Raw genomic sequence first — 8,952 nt, 5'->3', positions numbered from 1 at the left:
AAAAACCATACCCTATCCAGCGGCACGTCCCCGTATAGGCCATATAGGGTAGTGCCCCCCCCGGGCGTGATTAGCTCCTTCAAATTATATTTTTACTCTCACAAACATGTGTTAGAATTACCCTTTTTGAACGAGCTGATCGGGTGGTTTTTAAAATTTGTTTTCTGCAAAGGCTGATTTTGTGTAAGGCTCAGGTCATTAATTTCAAGGTCGTAGTTTTCGTCACTGGCACGATCGTCTGGCGTCTTTGGTGGTGTGATGTAAACTCTTCGACACCACTGGTGATAGATCACGCTCTTACCGAATCCCATCGGAAGCACAGCCAAAACATCTTTTCTTTCACAAACTATTCGCCGAAAACACTCCCTTTGTTCGTCTTTAAATGTTTTGTGAACAAAACTCTTGAGAGATTTTCTAAAACCTAGAAGAACTCGCTTTCTACTTCATTCCGCTCAACACCCGCCATGATAACAATCATCTACCATTGTTTTTGTCTACGTGCGATATTTTTGGACCAGAAATCAGACTTAAAATTCATTAGCCAATCAGGATAGAGTTCTTATGCTGCCTTTTGTTTTCCGGCCAATCAGAAAAAAAGTCCAGATTCTGGACTTTTTACAGACGACTCGTCAAGTAATTGTATCAGGCGTTAATTTTTCCGTTGACCCCTCCGCCGCGAGAAAAATAACGCCTGATCGCAGGTTAATAATTGCGCCGATCGTTTCTATCACCTCTGTTACTTAAAAAGGTTTTCTTGAGGATCTGAATGGGGGGTCTACATGTCGGTAGTCAGTTAAAAATTCTTTACTTTGTCGGTTGTCGGTTAAAATTTTCGACCTTTGTCGGTTGTCGGTAAATCTCAGTTAATGATTAAAAGTGCAATTTAATTATTAATATTTGTTATTTAATTTACGCAGTTTTAAGACTTTAAACTCTAGACGATATGTAAAATTTGTAATAATTCATTATTTGGTTGCACTTAAACCTCGTTAACTCTGTTTTTTAACCAACGTGTTCGTCTAGTACCGATAAAATCAGTTCGCATAAGCAAATGCTCGCCAAATAGTACTTACACTTGGAGCGAAATTTGGATCGTTCTCAGAAAAGAATAAATTTAAAGGCGTTTATTAATAAACACGGTCTTTAATATGCTAAACCACAGTGTTTAAATTCATTTACCGCAATAAAACAGAAAGATGGTTATAAACTCATTTACTCGCTTCTTCTATTTGTAAGGGATTTTTCTTTTCAATTTTTGCTTTCCTGAAAATGGACGGTGAATACAAACATTCCGTTCAACAAAACAGCAAATAAAAAACGTGGAACCAAAGGTTAACCACGTTAATGGTTGAGCTTAATACTTAACTACAGAACTACATGTGAAACATTTAACTTCGCTGCACACTAAAACTAATAGAACGTTCCACACTTACCGTTGAGCTCACTGCTGCTTTCATCCGATATTAAATTTGGAAGCTCAAGCTGCCACTGCCCATCCGTTACAATTGCAAAATTTTCGCATTTTCCCGCAAGCGTTTTCGCCAAGCGAAATAACTTCAGCGAGAACCCGCCAATGCCAAATTGATGAGCCTGCTCCTTTAGCCCGGTAGATGTTTTTTAGCTCGGAAACACCTTTATGGGTTTCTTTGTCCACCGGAACCCGGCTACGATGGCGTTCGATGGCAACATCCTTGCCTTACAATCACTTTAACAGTCCCGCTCATGGCCTGTCACCACATGAATAACCAACGCGCAGTGAAAATACAACAGCGGGACGCCTTGTGGCCTCGATTACCAGCCGCTGTTTTACGAATGAATCCCCGCTGCTGCTCGAAAAGGCGACAGAAAACTTTGTGTGGTTACTTCTGAACTAGACATTTCCTAAGCTAGACATAAACTTCAAAATGCTGTTCTTTCTGAATACAAACGTCCGTATAACATCGGACCATGTCGGTTGTCGGTTAGAATTTATTTGTCGCTAATCGGTAATTTTTTCCTTGTTTTGTCGGTAGTCGGTAATATTTTTCGCCCTTTGTCGCTAGTCGGTTTACCCCATTCAGACCCTCTTTCTTGCGATTTTACTGGGCTTTACAAAAATACATTAATAATTCATTAAGGAAATATAAAGGAAATTAATGTTTAATGAGTGTCTTTATATCTGAGTAAGACACGGCTTAATTTTATGTCCAGTTTTCTTGGTCAAAATAACTCAAAATCAAAATATCAGAACAGGACTGAAAAGATCTACATCACAGGTTTTTAAAGCCGTTAAATAAACTCGCAGTTCGTGCTTTATCAAGTCCAAAACACTCGGCTGCGCCTCGTGTTTTAAACTTGATATAGCACTCAGGCTGCTCGTTGATTAAACATTGCCATAGTTTTGAGATACTAAAAAACAAATAATGTCAAATTAACGTCTATGTTGTGCGCTGGAGTAGTAGTAGTAGTAGTAGTAGTACTTTATTTAAACACATGTCACCAATGAGCCTGGGGCTCGTTTAAAAGTGAACGTGTATTCTAAAAATTACAATGTAAAAAATTTAAATATGATTATCTATTCAATAAAAATACAAAAATTAGACTATAAAATTTAAAAACTAGACTATAAAAATTTAAAAACTACGTAGACAATAAAATTTAAAAATGTAAACTAATCGATACAAAGATTACAGCAGCAGTTGGCCTCGGTGGTCAGGTTAACATTGTTCAGTAAATTTTTAAAAATTCTAAGAGAGGACGCTCCTCTTATATTGTCAGGTAGGTTGTTCCATAAACGTGAAGTTATGTAGCGATAAGATTTATGTAAAAACTTTGATTTAAAAGCAGGCTGATTAAGCTTACAATAGCCTCTTAGATCATAATTGGACACACGTCAGTCTCAAAAGTTTATTCTTCTCTGTGACATGTGTCGTCGCCGCCGTCTAATCAAAAGGCAGACCAATCTTTCAAAGCGCGGAAAATTATGCGCAAGGAAGTTAATTGCTTTTCACTTAACGATCTACCGCAAGTTACACTGAATTGAATCTCAATAACAGCGACCGATCTGTTGCTGAAAAAATGACTCCGAACTCGACTCTTTCCCAGTGGAACATGACAGAAAACGCCAGCAGCTTTGCAACAAATTCCACATCAGCGGTGACGCAGGAAACGCCAGCAGGACCATCTCAGCTTTATGACATTCTCACGACAATTTTTTTCTCGTTTGTCATAGTTGTTGGTCTGGTGGGGAACAGTCTGGTCGTGGCGACTCTTTGTCGGTGGCGAGAGATGAGGACACCGTGCAACCTTCTCATCGCCAATATCTGCGCGGCTGACTTGGGAGTCTGCATACTTGCGGCGCCATTAAGGATCATCGAGATCTATCGCGGTTGGCTCTTCGGTGACATACTGTGCTATATCCTGGCTCCACTTCAAGATGTCTTCGTGGTCGTGTCCGTCATCACACAAACTGTTATCGCGATGGAAAGGCATCGAGCCGTTGTAACACCTTTCAAACCAAAGGTGACCGTGAAACGTGTAAAGATGGCGGTGCCGGTCATCTGGATTGCCTGCTACGTGACAAGCGCTGTTCCAATGCTAATCTTTCTAAAGAACAAGTTGTACCCCGATGGGTATTTCTTTTGTTTTCCATTTTTTACCAATGTTGGCTATAAGATCGCATACAAGATGTACCTCGTGGTTTTCTTCATAGCCCTGCCTCTGGCACTCCAAAGTGCAGCCTACTTCAACGTCATCCGTGCTCTCATCAGTGCTAAAAACGAGATCCAATCGATGTGCAACGCCCAACAGCAGAACAGTTCCATGCAGAAAACCTTCAACGACCGGGCCCGACAGAAGAAACGCTTGGTTAGGATGCTGATAGTGTTGATGCTGGTGTTCCAAGTTTGTTATCTTCCGCGTGGAGTCATCATGTTGATCTGGGAATTCTCCCCAAAAGCGACAGCGAAGCCGGAGTTTCTCTACGTGGAACTAATAACATTGGCAATGTATTACCTCAAGCATGCGGTTAACCCGATAATATTAATAGCTATGAGTAAGGATTTTCGGTCCGGTAGCCTGTGCCGCATATGACACTCATTTGGCGTTCATTCGAGGCAACTGTTATTGAGTCAACACACGGACAAGAAGATTAAGAAATACCAGTTCAGAACATTGGTGACTTATAATGTCCCACTTTAACTGATATGGATTAATCAAGACAAATTCATATATAGAATAAGTAACTTATTAAACTTAGCACAAGTAGATGAAAAAACGTACTCAGTTCTAGGCCGGAGTGGAAGATAATCCTTTCGTTTCCTGTTTTTCTGTTGGAAAAAAGGTTACAGAAATTAGCAGATGTCCATAAAACACCCCAAAAAGTTGTAAAAATATAATTTGCATTTTTGTGAATATGTAAAGAAGTAGGACCCTCTCGTTTGATTGCTTGATGGATTAAGCTTTTCATGACTGAAGTGTTTGAAAGGAAGCAAAACTCACGCTCATAAAAATGTGATTTAAACTGAGAATGGTGATAATAATATAATGTGTTATTCGACTGTAAAAACAGTTTTAGTCCAATAAATTTTATACTCGTCATTTCTCTTCTGTAAAATGTTTCAGTTTCGAATTTATTAAAGCCTTTTTTTCGACTCATAAGTATAAGCTTTTAAGTGACATGTGCTGTGTTGACATTTCTCGCTAAGTGCTGATAAGCCCCAAGAAGTTTCAAGCAGCTGCATCTTTTTATTAAAGGGACTATGTCACCCATTCTACCGGATTTTTAAACTGCCAAAACAGTTATATTTGTGTCGCAGGAAACCTAAAAATTATAGTCCATTTTTATTACAAATTGCTATATTAAAGCACTGAATCTGTTAACAAGCATCTTTGGCTGCGGATGGCTCGGATGGAAACGGATTGCAAGTTGTTTCCGCGCGTCTTCAAAATATCGATATTTATAGCCGTAGCTTGATTTCTATCTGCAAATTAAGGTGATATATTGTTACGAGAGAATTTCCGCATTTTAGTAATTTCTGTGTTTATCCTTATCTAACATTTAAAAAAAAAAACACTTAAAAAAGCCAACAGCATCTAATTAGCCAAAAATATTCTGTTGACCTATTATTTGGTTCACGTAATATCCGAAATTACAAAAAGGCGTGATTTAAAATAATAGATTGTTCCTTTTTACTTCCGACGTTTTGTGTCATAAAGTTTTTGTGATAGCGGTTGTTTTGGTTTATTGCCGTAGCTAATTACTTAAGAGTTCCGCGCTTATCGCATTTCTAACAAGAACATTGAGAAGCTTGAGAAGCTTAAAATCGGGCGCTTTGCCTTGAAAGGCAGGGTTCAGTACAGCAGAAACCACGAAGCAGTTACTTAAGTAGCACTCAGTCCGACTGTGTTTGTGTAAGTCACAGGGCTTGCATGAGCTGTATTAGTGTGCATAATATAATATCTAGAACGTTGTCGAGATTGCATTATTACTTAATGACATGATGGTTTCAATTTATAAATGTATTTCACACAATACAAATAAACGATTGAAGTAGACGACTAGAAAATGTAAAGTTTTAAGACTTAGCAAAGTGCAGTGTATTGGTAATACTGTAAGGTGCGGTTTCACCTGAAGGTCGTGTGCTTTTCGGTATTTTCCAGGCATTGCACTTTGATGGGACAGTACTACAACTGTTTACCGGGGAACTACTATTGTCAAGAAAATGATCACAACTTGTTGATGAATGATTGAACATTTGTTTCATACCATTACTGTAATAGCAATTGATGAAGGCTTTTAGTCCTGAACCAAAGTATAAGGACTGGGAAATACTGAAACCCATTATCAGCCACCTTAAACGGAAATAGCTTGTTGGTGTTTCAAGGAATCCAAGGTAACTTCACTCATCCCATGTATCTATGTATTGCGGTATTTTGTAATTTTTTGAGTGATTTTTGGGGATGTTTGGCAGGTGATAGTTTTTTTAAAAGAATTAGTAAAATTTAGACAACTAAGAAATATTGAAAATTTAATGTGAATTTAACATTGGAATTTGAAGTTAGAAGTTGGCAGACGGACACCAAACAGTCCCGTGACATCCTGGAGTGTTTTTGCATGGGGGTCAACTGTGTGATGATGTTTCCATTTTTTTCTTCAATCCCCACTGATAAAGAACTGTTGTTGGTGTTATGTTGGTGTTATCAAGCCTTTAACAAGGTATGAAAGAACACAAGGATTTAAATTATTCTGGTGCTCAATTTTTGCGTAACTAAAATTAATGTTACTCAAATTCCTGATGGATTCTGTCTTATGTTACGAGCTTAGTATTTCCAAATTATTGCATGTCAATGTAAGGCAAGACAAGACATGCCTTGGTTCTTATGTAATTCTCTTAAAAACATATAAGATATTGACTATAATTTTGTCTGTGCTATGGCAATTCACAGTGGGGTGGTCTTGATGTGTCTTTAACTTGTGGACTGGACTGGACTGGACTAGTAAAACGCGGACTAGTAAAACGCGGACTAGTAAAACGCGGACTAGTAAAACGCGGACTTGTAAAACGCCTCTAGACACTTCCTTGGCCACAATCATCTTACGGCTCTCTTCAATACATAATGTCTCAAAAAAACAGTAACCTCAGAAAGAAGTCAGAAGCAAATAAGGTCGAAAGACCGAATTTGAACATATAACGGCAAATGTTCTAATGTCACGAACGTAGGAGTCGTGTAGGCCCGTCACCTTTATTTACCACATACTGCCCCCAAATTAAAACAGTACCCTCAGAAAGAAGTCAGAAGCAAATAAGGTCGAAAGACCGAATTTAAACATTTACAGTGCGGCTACTGTAACTGGGGTCACCCAGACAAAGTTAGCTTCAGCCAATGAAATGTCGCGTACAGAACAAAGAAATTTCAACTTCTTCGTTCGCCACGAAAACAGATTGATACAAACTTTGGCCGTATGGCGGCGCTGAATTTTCAATTAATTTCAATTGCATCCGTTTTGAACTTGAGTGGTTGTGACAGCAACATTTAGAAGGTAAATATTAGCGATGTTTATGTAAGAGAAGTTCGAAACTGTGTAAAAACGGGGATAGAAACGACCGTATCGTCTGTGTCAATAATGGTGCGTGGCGGAGTTCACTCGTGACAATTTCAAGTTTTCTCTACGGCATCAACTGGAGTTTTGGTAGCTGTACCATTTGGGAAATAAATACACGTGATGCTAGCGAAGGAAGACATTCTGCGCTGTATAACGTACCAGTGAAAGTGGCGATGCCAACATTTTTTTTGTCGTTTGAGTAAATAAAAATAAAATTTCAATTTGTTCACTCGTGAAGCTTATGTTTTTGCGTGTTTATTCAAGCTAGCTGAATTGCCGAAACTTTCGGATGTATACGGCCGATACGCTTTCGGTGGAACTCAACGATCGGACATCGCAGAAAACTAAATTTATCACGCTGGTAATGTGCTTCGTTGTTTGCAAATACGCCACGCACTTTGCGTAACCTTTCAAAACTTGAAATTGTCACGAGCGAACTCCGCCACGCACCATTGACACAGACGATACGGTCGTTTCTTTCCCCGTTTTTACACAGTTTCGAACTTCTCTTACATATACATCGCTAATATTTACCTTCCAAATGTTGCTGTCACAACCACTCAAGTTCAAAACGGATGCAATTGAAATTAATTGAAAATTCAGCGCCGCCTATACGGCCAAAGTTTGTATCGATCTGTTTTCGTGGCGAACGAAGAAGTTGAAATTTCTTTGTTCTGTACTCGACATTTCATTGGCTGAAGCTTAAAATGTAGAAATCTTTTGTTTCAGTTCTGCTTTGTGATTGGTTAACTCTGTCTGGGTGACCCCGGTTACAGTAGCCGCACTGTAACGGCAAATATTCTAATGTCACGAACGTAGGAGTCGTGTAGGCCCGTCACCTTTATTTACCATTGACTGTTGATTTCTGGACGGGCCCCGTTCTACCTCGTGCGAGCAATACAAACGACTGCACTCAACAGACGTCAAGTAGTGGAAAGAAAGAAACATATGCACACAACTCATAGCATCAATCCCGTTGTTTTAGTAGGGGTTTGCAGAACGAACATGTGCTATACTGCAAAAACATCTCCACGCTAAAACAGACCATAGAGTGCTCAAAAAAGCTAGAAATATGCCGTCGAAGAAACACACAAGAGCTTCGAACACAAATTGTTTCGCTCGCTAAACCGTTTAGTTTTATCCGATTTACAAGCGCTTGTTTTACAAGTCCGCGTTCTACAAGTCCGTGCTTAACAAGCCCTCGTTTTACAAGTCCGCGTTTTACAAGTCCGCGTTTTACTAGTCCGCGTTTTACAAGTCCGCGTTTTACTAGTCCGCGTTTAACTTGTCCTCTTTTTACAAGTCCGCGTTTTACTAGTCCGCGTTTTACTAGTCCGCGTTATACTAGTCCGCGTTTTACAAGTCCGCGTTTTACTAGTCCGCGTTTTACTAGTCCAGTCCAGTCCTCGAAATACAGTATGCCAAAACTCCCCGCCCTCTAAAGATAAGTCCTTGACGGTTCTTGTCGTTTTTCGGTGCCTATTCATCTTCGGCATCTTTCTCATCCACCTCTCGTTCTGTCCTGTGTCTGTCATCACACGAAAGAAAAGCTTGATTCTCAAAAAATCTGCCACAAAAGGAAATTGACAAAAACAATATGAAAACCATATATCGAAAGTTTCTTATTCTAAAATTTTATCATACGTCTTAATTCAGAGCTACAAAGAAGTTCCTCCTTTTGAGTTATTGATACTGTTCTTACTGTTCTTACAGTACCTCTTTCCACTAGCGAAATTTTACAAAATTCCTTCGCGGCGAAAAGGTAGCGCGAATCCAGAACAGACTCCAATCGAGAGTGGGTTAATTCTAGATTACTATTAATTAACTATTACAACATTCATTTTTAAAATAGTTTCCCAAGCCGACTA

General features: G+C 39.2%; 1 pseudogene across 1 annotated transcript in view; it reads left to right on the top strand.

Moving 5' to 3' along the window:
* The first annotated feature begins 2,436 nt into the window (after positions 1-2,436).
* LOC144653887 (prolactin-releasing peptide receptor-like) overlaps positions 2,437-8,952 on the top strand; it is a 46,725-nt pseudogene continuing 40,209 nt past the window's right edge. The window contains exon 1 of the transcript XR_013570834.1: positions 2,437-4,321. The product of XR_013570834.1 is annotated as a prolactin-releasing peptide receptor-like (transcript). The remainder of the gene's footprint in view (positions 4,322-8,952) is intronic.

The sequence above is a fragment of the Oculina patagonica genome, chromosome 5, assembly GCF_052425735.1.
Source record: "Oculina patagonica isolate OP01 chromosome 5, crgOcupat, whole genome shotgun sequence".
Classification (NCBI taxonomy): domain Eukaryota; kingdom Metazoa; phylum Cnidaria; class Anthozoa; order Scleractinia; family Oculinidae; genus Oculina; species Oculina patagonica.
This window is presented reverse-complemented; position numbering and strand designations above follow the sequence as displayed.